The sequence below is a fragment of the Lampris incognitus genome, chromosome 11 (genome assembly GCF_029633865.1).
Source record: "Lampris incognitus isolate fLamInc1 chromosome 11, fLamInc1.hap2, whole genome shotgun sequence".
NCBI lineage: Eukaryota > Metazoa > Chordata > Actinopteri > Lampriformes > Lampridae > Lampris > Lampris incognitus.
In genome coordinates this window covers 23,010,543-23,022,759 of record NC_079221.1, presented here as the reverse complement: position 1 = coordinate 23,022,759, position 12,217 = coordinate 23,010,543, and positions in this window count along the sequence as shown.

Here is a 12,217-nt window from a genome sequence, read left to right as displayed (position 1 = left end):
TATCAACAGGTGTTAATGATGTTATACAGGAATCGGTGCAGAATATGCAAATGTCAAAATGTGCAAAACACACACACACACACACACACACACACACAAACACACACACACACACACACACACACACACACACACACACACACACACACACACACACACACACACACACACACACACACACACACACACACCAGGGAGTTAGCCGTAGGCTGTTGTGAAAACTAAGGTTTCTAACCTGCTTTTAAAAGTGTCCAGTGTGGGGGCCTCTCTCATGTCCTCAGGCAGGGCATTCCTTCTACTTGGGGCGTAAATACAAAAGGCAGCTCCCCCCGGTTTAGAGTCAGTACGAGGGATGGTTAAAAGCAAGACTACTGTATCTAATTAGCATGTCTTTTGCATACTGAGGTGCAAGGCCATGTAGAGCTTTGTATACAAGCAAAGAATTTAAAAATGGATTCTAGTTTTGATGGGGGGCCAATGCAGAGATTTAAGAGCAGGTGTAATGTGTTCATACTTTTAGTTCCGGTGAGAACATGCTGCTGCGTTTTCAATTAACTGTAGTTGCCATACAACTAATTTTGGGAGGCCAATGAATATAGCATTACAGAAGTCTAGTCTACTTGTTATAAATGCATGGATTAATTTCGTTTCGCACAGTCTGGTTTTGATGGAAACCCCCTTAGTTTTGAAATGTTTTTTTAGATGGTAGAAGGCTGATCTTGTGAGATGATTGACATGGCTCTTAACATTTAGATCGCTGTGTCTGATTACACCCAGATTTCTACTTTCACTTTTGCACTCCGGAGACAGAGAGCTGAGATGAGCTGTAGTAGTTAGTTCTCTGTCTCTGAGTCTTTGCACCAAAAACGAGTATTTCTGTCTTGTCTTTGTTCAGTTGTAAAAGGTTCTCAGACATCCATCGATTGATATCGATTTGGGAACGTCTGGGCTCTATGTCATCTGGAGATAGGGATATGCACAGCTGTAAGTGTCGTGATTTGGAAACATGGCTCATTTTGAAACAAAACTCTTCATATGGTCGGTGGGCTATGCCCCTGCAGAGTGACCTATTATTATGGCGGGCGGACCGCCCAGTTACATACACCCCGATCTAATTTAGTGAAGCCCCATCACCGTGAGACTGGTGACACAGACTTTTTAGCTGAAACAAGCTGAAAAGGCATCACTGACAGGTGCTGGCACGAAAACAAAAACGACACCGATATCGGGGAAAACAATAACGAGGCAGACTGGGGGAAAGAGCCTTAATTAGCCGGATGGAGTAGAGAAACAGAGTCATGCGTCTTCTTCTCTTCTCCCCCTTGAAACATTGTCTCAGTTTTCCTGTCCAGAGATTTTCCAAACGCCCTTATCCACATAAGAAAACACGCTGTCGAGTGCTGATAAAAGGGACTGGATAGCAGCTGATAAAGATGGGCTTTCTTTCATGATCAACGCTGGCCCAGTGCGATTCCCCCTCCCTCAAAACAAAAAAATCATCGAAATTAGTGCAGTGGAGGGAACTAAAGGAGGATGGGGGAGACACAGAGGGAGACACTTGGTTATAATTATAAAAACAACCTGACGAAAGAGGTGATAAACGCCAGGCGGCTCTTCTTACTGTACGACCATAAATCACTGCCCTTCAGCAGCGCACATATGCTCACCCTGCATCATTCAAAGCACGCCATTGGTATAATAATAGCATTTCAGACACACACACACACACACACACACACACACACACACACACACACACACATATATATACATATATGTATATGTGTGTGTGTGTGTGTGTGTGTGTGTGTGTGTGTGTATATATATATATACACTACCGTTCAAAAGTTTGGGATCACCCAAACAATTTTGTGTTTTCCATGAAAAGTCACACTTATTCACCACCATATGTTGTGAAATGAATAGAAAATAGAGTCAAGACATTGACAAGGTTAGAAATAATGATTTGTATTTGAAATAAGATTTTTTTTACATCAAACTTTGCTTTCGTCAAAGAATCCTCCATTTGCAGCAATTACAGCATTGCAGATCTTTGGCATTCTAGCTGTTAATTTGTTGAGGTAATCTGGAGAAATTGCACCCCACGCTTCCAGAAGCAGCTCCCACAAGTTGGATTGGTTGGATGGGCACTTCTTTGAGCAGATTGAGTTTCTGGAGCATCACATTTGTGGGGTCAATTAAACGCTCAAAATGGCCAGAAAAAGAGAACTTTCATCTGAAACTCGACAGTCTATTCTTGTTCTTAGAAATGAAGGCTATTCCATGCGAGAAATTGCTAAGAAATTGAAGATTTCCTACACCGGTGTGTACTACTCCCTTCAGAGGACAGCACAAACAGGCTCTAACCAGAGTAGAAAAAGAAGTGGGAGGCCGCGTTGCACAACTGAGCAAGAAGATAAGTACATTAGAGTCTCTAGTTTGAGAAACAGATGCCTCACAGGTCCCCAACTGGCATCTTCATTAAATAGTACCTGTTAGAGCCTGTTTGTGCTGTCCTCTGAAGGGAGTAGTACACACCGGTGTAGGAAATCTTCAATTTCTTAGCAATTTCTCGCATGGAATAGCCTTCATTTCTAAGAACAAGAATAGACTGTCGAGTTTCAGATGAAAGTTCTCTTTTTCTGGCCATTTTGAGCGTTTAATTGACCCCACAAATGTGATGCTCCAGAAACTCAATCTGCTCAAAGAAGTGCCCATCCAACCAATCCAACTTGTGGGAGCTGCTTCTGGAAGCGTGGGGTGCAATTTCTCCAGATTACCTCAACAAATTAACAGCTAGAATGCCAAAGGTCTGCAATGCTGTAATTGCTGCAAATGGAGGATTCTTTGACAAAAGCAAAGTTTGATGTAAAAAAAATCTTATTTCAAATACAAATCATTATTTCTAACCTTGTCAATGTCTTGACTCTATTTTCTATTCATTTCACAACATATGGTGGTGAATAAGTGTGACTTTTCATGGAAAACACGAAATTGTTTGGGTGATCCCAAACTTTTGAACGGTAGTGTATATATATATATATATATCAGAAACAAATAACGTTAATGGTAAAACCCGCTGTGTTGGGCTTGAAAGGCCACATGTGACATACGTTGCCACCGAAAGCAATGGGCTGCAGTGGGATCAAGATTATGTTAACACTGCTACTCTAAATTTAATGCTAATTTGAAGGCTCATTTGAACAGAAATGGAGCGGCTCAACCCAGCTGAGCTCTCCCCTCAAGAATAAAAGTGACAGAATAACAACCATCCACTCAAACTCGACTGTTCACATCGGTACATAACGAGGGCTGATTTGTGCAGAAATGGGACAACTCCCCATACTGCCGTCTCCCTTTAAGGAAACCTTCTGCAGTGCAGTCAGCATCCTCTTAAACTTTTGTCTACATTGGTTTCAGAACAAAGGAGACAGAATATATCAGTTGTGTGAATTGGTGCATTTCAAATATAAGCTCTCAAATGATGCCATACCGCACAGCATGAGACACACTTAGCAATTTCAGAGGGGGAACTATAGGCAACAGCATAACAGTTAAATTAAAGATATATATAGAAAAATCTTTTTTACGATTGCAAAACAGCATTGTTGTGCAGGTAGTGCCTCCAGGTAGTATGCTGGCCACTACATTTGCAAAGGTTTATTTGCTAACATTAACTAGCAGGGGAAATAACCGCATCGTGCTGCACTCTCTGTAGGGGCAAATGAAGCAACTGAAGAGTGCTGCAGAGCTGAGATGGCATTCAATTAAACTGCTAATTAACTAGATCTATACCTCCCTACCAAACTGGCATGGGGACTATAGTACATTGCGTGTACGTGTTTGGCTTCCCAGATAACGTTCCTCTTTCCATTTTACACTTTCATCTTTGACCTGAGCCTCTATCTGTGGATTTCTTCCCATAAATGGCTATTCTGGACAATGCTCATGCTAATCCATGTGAAAAAAAGCCAAAATTAGAGTAAAATAACAACATACGACAGTAGCACATTACCGAATTAGAGTTAGGGTCATCAAGACCTGAGTCTGGATCAGCTTTCAAACACTGTAGGCATTAATGACTGACAGCGTCATTGTCACTAACTATTCATCTCTACCAGGGCAAAACTGGGGCATGCTTTTTATCCATAATCGAGGATAAGGAAATTAAGCATAAAACAGGAAAAAAAATACAGTGCCATAATTTTACCACAAGATATTTATTATGAATGTCACTGGAACTTTTCTCTCATTTGACTGTAACCTACAATCGGGTAATTCATTTAAGCGATATCTGGGCTTGTTTGAAAGGCTCACCTGTGCATGCACCTGATTAATTAATTTCTCTGAGACACACACACACACACACACACACACATGCGCGCATATTTGACAAGGGGTTGAGAGAAACACTCCGTACCTGAGCCTGTAGTTCTCTGCAAATTTCATCTAGCTTCTCTATTTTCCTCACTTAAACTCAAAATGTAATGTGTCTGTACACCCCCCACCCATGCACATTCCTGTGTTTTGGCGAGTCCTGTAACCTGCCACCATCAATTTGATTTGCCCTTGGACTGTCCTGGCCCTACTATTAGGGGCACCCCTGTCATATAAAACCACCAAAGATTCCTGATCCACAAGATCTGCTCATTGCCACTATCACAGAAAAACCTCTCAAAGACTGTTTTTGGTAACTTTCATGTTTAGGACTTAAAAAAAAAAGAAAAACTCATGTGTTCTAGTGCAGTGTTTCTCAACCCAGTCCTCAAGGACCCCCTATCCTGCAGATTTTCTTTGCAACCCTGAATAGGTACCTGTTTGTAGTTATTCAACCAATCAGCAATGAATGTCAGAGTTTGCACACCTTGCATAATTAAGTGCTACGAGATGATTGGTTGAGTAAGTACAAGCAGGGCTACCTTGCAGGATTGCAACGAAAATCTGCAGGATAGAGGGTCCTTGAGGACTGGTTTGAGAAACAATGGTCTAGTGTAGGTATGGCACGTTTCAAGGCCCTATTGAAGTCAAAATTCCAGGATGAAATTTAAAAAAAAATTTCTAAACATGTAAAGCTGACTTTTCAGGGACGTGAGGTTTCTCCATTTGAGAAGAGCGGTTATGTTACTGGTAGGGACGAACAGGGAAGATGAGAGACAATGAAGTCTGGCTGCTAATTGGCTCACAGTAAGACAGCCGAGAGAGAGGAGAGGAGAATGGGTGTGACAGCACACATGCTGAGAGCCGTGGTGCGTCCTTTTGTCATACGCTGACTCACTCTCTTTCTCTGTCTCTCTATCTCTCTGTCTCTCCTGCTTTCTCTTGCTCTAATATTCTGTCTGTCTGTCCCCTTCTCTCTCAACCCTCGGTAAATGGGACCTCAAGTTTCAAAATTTCAAGCTGCAACTTTTTACCTGTGAATGACGACAGCTCATCCATTGCTGGGCTTCTCTGTCCATCTCCATGCTGGCTGGCGGGCACGAGATGTACTGCGTTGCTGCTTGTCCTTCTGCAATATTTGACTCATCAGGGAATTAACAAAAGCGACTGCTACTCCGAGAAGAGTTTCATGACTAGAACATTTGTCCAGGGAAACTTGCCCCCCCCCCCTTTTTCTCCCAGATTGTACTTGACCCATTACCCACTCTTCCAAGCCGTCCCGATTGCGGCTCCACCCCGTCTGCCGATCTGGGGAAGGCTGCAGACTACCACATGCCTCCTCCGATACATGTGGAGTCACCAGCCACTTCTTTTCACCTGACAGTGAGGAGTTTCACCAGGGGGATGTAGCATGTGGGAGGATCACGCTATTCCCCCCAGTTCCCCCTCCCCGCTGAACAGGCACCCCAACCGACCAGAGGAGGTGCTAGTGCAGTGACCAGGACACATATCCACATATGGCTTCTCAACCGCAGACACAGCCAATTGTGTCTGTAGACGCCCGACCGAGCCTGAGTTAAAACCCAAATTCAACCCACATTTGTTGTACAGTTGGTAATGGTACGTAGAATCTGGACCAGCAAATATGTTAGCATGATATACTCTATCAAGATGAAGTGGGAGAGGAATGTTTAAAACAGGATGAGAGCCATAGAAAAACCCGGTCCAGAAAGTAAAAACCCTAACCGTGTCTTTGCTCCACCCATGTAGTAAACCATCAGTTTGCACTGACTAGTTTCTCCAAATCAGCTGGTTTAACACATGGATAGAGTAAAGACACGGTTAGGGTTTTTACTTTCTGGATCGGGTTTTTCCACCTCTGCAAACTTACATAGGGTCTGACATCCCAAACCCGGGAAGAGATTTTGGAGTCATCGTGGGGCGTGCGGGGGAGGTGTGTCGAAGGTGGAAGAGCTGGCGTTGGCTCGGCTGAGGGACCACGGCCCTGTCCGGAGCTGTGCCCAAAGAGGAAGCACCGAGGGTGGTCTGACAGGACGCGGAAGCGGGGCAGGCTAAGCTAACTGCTAGCCCATGCAGACCGGCAGTTCCGACAGTCATCCTGGCTGGCATTCACTCTCTTGGACAGTGATTTTTTTTTTTTTTTTGGATATCCATCCATCCATCCATTACCCAAACCATTTATCCTTACTCAGGGTCACGGGGATATTTTTGGATATGTGTTTTTGTAGTTTTTGTAGTTTTTTGTAGTTTGTATACACTACCGTTCAAAAGTTTGGGATCACATTGAAATGTCCATATTTTTGAAGGAAAAGCACTGTACTTTTCAATGAAGATAACTTTAAACTAGTCTTAACTTTAAAGAAATACACTCTATACATTGCTAATGTGGTAAATGACTATTCTAGCTGCAAATGTCTGGTTTTTGGTGCAATATCTACATAGGTGTATAGAGGCCCATTTCAAGCAACTATCACTCCAGTGTTCTAATGGTACAATGTGTTTGCTCATTGGCTCAGAAGGCCAATTGAGGATTAGAAAACCCTTGTGCAATCATGTTCACACATCTGAAAACAGTTTAGCTCGTTACAGAAGCTACAAAACTGACCTTCCTTTGAGCAGATTGAGTTTCTGGAGCATCACATTTGTGGGGTCAATTAAACGCTCAAAATGGCCAGAAAAAGAGAACTTTCATCTGAAACTCGACAGTCTATTCTTGTTCTTAGAAATGAAGGCTATTCCATGCGAGAAATTGCTAAGAAATTGAAGATTTCCTACACCGGTGTGTACTACTCCCTTCAGAGGACAGCACAAACAGGCTCTAACCAGAGTAGAAAAAGAAGTGGGAGGCCGCGTTGCACAACTGAGCAAGAAGATAAGTACATTAGAGTCTCTAGTTTGAGAAACAGACGCCTCACAGGTCCCCAACTGGCATCTTCATTAAATAGTACCCGCAAAACACCAGTGTCAACATCTACAGTGAAGAGGCGGCTGCGGGATTCTGGGCTTCAGGGCAGAGTGGCAAAGAAAAAGCCATATCTGAGACTGACCAATAAAAGAAAAAGATTAAGATGGGCAAAAGAACACAGACATTGGACAGAGGAAGACTGGAAAAAAGTGTTGTGGACGGATGAATCCAAGTTTGAGGTGTTTGGATCACAAAGAAGAACGTTTGTGAGACGCAGAACAAATGAAAAGATGCTGGAAGAATGCCTGACGCCATCTGTTAAGCATGGTGGAGGTAATGTGATGGTCTGGGGTTGCTTTGGTGCTGGTAAGGTGGGAGATTTGTACAGGGTAAAAGGGATTCTGAATAAGGAAGGCTATCACTCCATTTTGCAACGCCATGCCATACCCAGTGGACAGTGCTTGATTGGAGCCAATTTCATCCTACAACAGGACAATGACCCTAAACACACCTCCAAATTGTGCAAGAACTATTTAGAGCAGAAGCAGGCAGCTGGTATTCTATCGGTAATGGAGTGGCCAGCGCAGTCACCAGATCTGAACCCCATTGAGCTGTTGTGGGAGCAGCTTGACCGTATGGTACGCAAGAAGTGCCCATCCAACCAATCCAACTTGTGGGACCTGCTTCTGGAAGCGTGGGGTGCAATTTCTCCAGATTACCTCAACAAATTAACAGCTAGAATGCCAAAGGTCTGCAATGCTGTAATTGCTGCAAATGGAGGATTCTTTGACGAAAGCAAGGTTTGATGTAAAAAAAAATCTTATTTCAAATACAAATCATTATTTCTAACCTTGTCAATGTCTTGACTCTATTTTCTATTCATTTCACAACATATGGTGGGGAATAAGTGTGACTTTTCATGGAAAACACAAAATTGTTTGGGTGATCCCAAACTTTTGAACGGTAGTGTATATGTGTTCTTGTACGTTGGATATGTGTTTTTGTCTTTGTGTTGCACTGCTGTGGGCTGGGGTAACGACATTTCATTGCATGAGATGAAATGACAAATAAATGTTCCTGATTCCTGAGATAGAAACATATTCTGCCCCCCCTTGAGCCTCACGGGGCCATAGGTTATGCATGATCATAAGAGTACATTATTTCTATTAGTCATCTTAACTTCACAGCACCAGGTTATTGCTAAAAAATAACAACAATCTGAGCTATATTTATCACACCTTATTAGCACACCCCCAAGGTGTTAATCGCTATAAAACAATACAACATTTTTCTACCTAAAGAAATATGTTGTTGATGGCAATGCTTCATTGCAGAGTTGCCAACACATGCCAATACGAAACACATTCTTCATCAGATCTGCCTTTGTACAAAAAGAATGGCTGATAAATGTATTTTAGCCCCCAGATTATCCAAGCTGTTCAGGAAAGGGTACTGCTGCTCTTCATTGTAATATTGCTTTGACAGCAGTGGCTGTTTTTCCTGCCTGTTATGACGGGAAGACCAGTTCTCTCCAGTATCCCATAGTGGAGCCTTCTCTTGAGATCGCAGCATTATTTTTCACAAGATAAGTTTATGTTGGCACATTTGTTCACTGCACAGTACTGCAAATTGCGTGTGTGTGTGTGTGTGTGTGTGTGTGTGTGTGTGTGTGTGTGTGTGTGTGTGTGTGTGTGCCAGCACATGCAAACGTGGCACAAATGATTAACGGTAGAACTGTTACCACTGAAATCCAATGTGGATTGTGGCCCTGAAAGAACAGTTCTTCACTCATAGCCCTCATAGTGTAATCTAATAATTCTAGTGTTTTTCCATCATCTTATTTCATTTGAAGATTTTACCCTCCCACAGAAGAAGGAGAGAGGCCAACAAAGCGGGTGTTTGTGCATCTCACTAACTCAATTAAGGCCCAGCGTTTTTAGTCCTTTCCGTTGTGAAAGCTCAGCATATCGATTTGGCCCACTGGTCCAGCATGTGAGGCGCCTCTCCCTCTCTTCCTTATTTTTTCCCAGGATGGCAAAGAGCATGACATCCTGCCTGAGGACACTACGTGTGAATGTGAGCCTGGTGTGCAGGGACATGATGCCAAGATGACGAAAACTGCGACAATGATGACACCAGCAACAACTTAGTTTTGTACAGCGCCTTTCAAGGAACCCAAGGACACTTTACACTAGATAAGAACAAAAAAAATAAATAAAATAGACGATAATGATGGTGATGTTGATGATGGTGATGAGGAGGAGGAGGAGGAGGAGGATGACAACAACAACAACAACAACAACAACAACAACAACAACTTAGTTTTGTATAGCACCTTTCAAGGAACCCAAGGACACTTTACACTAGATAAGAACAAAAAAAAAATGACGATGACGACGACGATGATGATGATGGTGGTGATGATGCTGATTATGAGGGTGATGGTGATGCTCTGATGAGCCCTACCATTATGAATAGGCTACTCATTTGTGAGAAACATGCCTACCGTTCAATGTTGGCTATAATTTCAGCAATAAGGACAAATGACAAATCTTCATCTCATTTACATTTCTTTTTAGTAGCACCAATGCTCCAACTGTGTCCAGCGTGGATAAATGAAGATTATGGAAACACTTGTCCCAGGTGCTGGTAAGAGGACTCACTTGGCTGAACTTGGTTACTGTAAAACTTGCAGCAAATTCCCAATTAAACATCTGAGCGACTATGAGAAATTACATTGTATCTCAGTTCGGGAATAACCAGAGGTGTTCATACAACACATCTCATTGTAGATAATGGCCTGTCACACAATAGCCTTTTCAGTTAGAAAAGAACATAATTACTGTTTTTCCAATAGGGAAATACAAAGCAATCAAAACAGCAAACGTTATCCTTTGACAGCAAAACTGCAACACAGAAAAAACGGAGCATTATAGGAATAACCTTTGCTCTCAGGCGGTTGGGATGTGAGGCAGCTCCACAGCAAGTCCTTTATCCACTGGTACACAGGGGAGGAGAACCACCTGAGGATTGCAGCAGACTGCTATCCTTCCTCCACAGTAGAAGGTGCAGTAAGTGGATAACGGGGATAAATGGCGTGCAGACTCCCACTCGCCAGCCAATCCTGTTAAGCCAAGCCAGGCATGGTGGCACTGGTTCAGACGCGTACCACTTCAATGATCCCTCACAGAAAAAAATGGGCTCTGAGGAGAGACGGGGTCTCCCTGCACCGAAGACACCTCCAACAACTGCTTTTGTTCTGTCTGTACACTCACAATATGCTCGGTTTGCCTCTATATATTATGTTACACTAATCTCTCTCTTTGCCAATCATATCCTCCTATTTTCCTATTCTATCTCATACTCACGGACTCCCTGTCTCCACTTCCTTCTCTCCCTTTCTCGCCAAACCAACCACATTCCCTTGCTCTCCTCTTGTATACTCCTTTAATAAAACTCCATCGACTGGATTTCCTGCCTTCCTCCCTTTTTAGGCATCACTCAGCCTCAGTTAGGGCTTGTGATTTACTGACTGCTTTACCACAGAGAGGGATGAATGAAGAATAAACTGCACAAAGAAGGATGAAAACTGGTATAAGAGAGCCTATTGAGCTAAATTACTGAAAGCCTCGTTTTGATGACGTGTTGCATTGCAGAAGGGCGTTTCAAATATAAAATGTGCAGTGAATAAGTGCTCCAGGCAAGGATGATTTGGACATATTTAAGCTAAAGGGAAAATAAATGGTCTTAAATGCTGGTAACCTACTTAGTGACCTAACTGTTGAGCCTTTGAACACAGTCGTGATTGATCCATCCTAAGCGATAAACACCTTGTTAGTCATCTGGGACATCATCCTCAGAGTTCCATGTTTATTTATCCTCGCTTTCTTTTCTCTTTCTCTGCCCCTCTCTCAATTCACTTCAATTCAAAGTTACTTTGTTGGCATGATTTACATTTTTTTAGTTAATATTTCCAAAATATTTATTCAACAATACAATCAGAGATATGATAACAACGTCCTAATAGTGATTACAATAGTAATTGTAATTCATGGAATTCTCTCTCTGTTCATAGTACAGAAATTAATACGAAATTAATCAGTCTGTCTCTGGACTGAAAACTATGCTGGATAAACTGAGCTCCTGCATAGCTGAGGTGGAGGAGCGGTTGGTAGAGCTGGGTTCGAGCCCCGCGGTAGTCAAACCTTTGGAGTCATTCTGGGTCGTCCTCTGTGTGGAGTTTGCATGTTCTCCCCGTGTCTGCATGGGTTTCCTCCGGATGCTCCGGTTTCCTCCCACAATCCAAAGGCATGTAGATCAGGTGAATAGGCCGCACTAAATTGTCCCTAGCTGTTAATATGTGTGTGTGTTTGTGTGTGTCGGCTCTGTGATGGTCTGGCGGCCTGTCCAGGGTGTCTCCCCGCCTGCCGCCCAATGACTGCTGGGATAGGCTCCAGCATCCTATGACCTTGAGAGCAAGATAAGCGGTTTGGATAATGAATGAATGAATGAATGTTCATAATACAAATGCTTTTTAATAACGTGCCTGTGTGTGTGTGTGTGTGTGTGTGTGTGTGTGTGTGTGTGTGTGTGTGTGTGTGTGTGTGTGTGTGTGTGTGTGTGTGTGTATCAATCATTCTCTTTCTTTGTCTCTGTCTCTTTCCATTTGTCTCAAACACACATTTAGTCCCCCCCCGCCACCCCCCTCCTCTCGTGTCACACATGAATCAGAATCATCTTCATTTGCCCATGTACATTCGCACATACTTGGAATTTGACTCTGGTGTAGTGGCTCTCCATGTACTTACATGGAACAATAGCACAACAATCTTCAAGAATATATACAAGGGATGACTATACAGGTAAAACAGGGAGGCAATGGTGCAGAGTGCAAAAGTGCTGGAATAAATATGT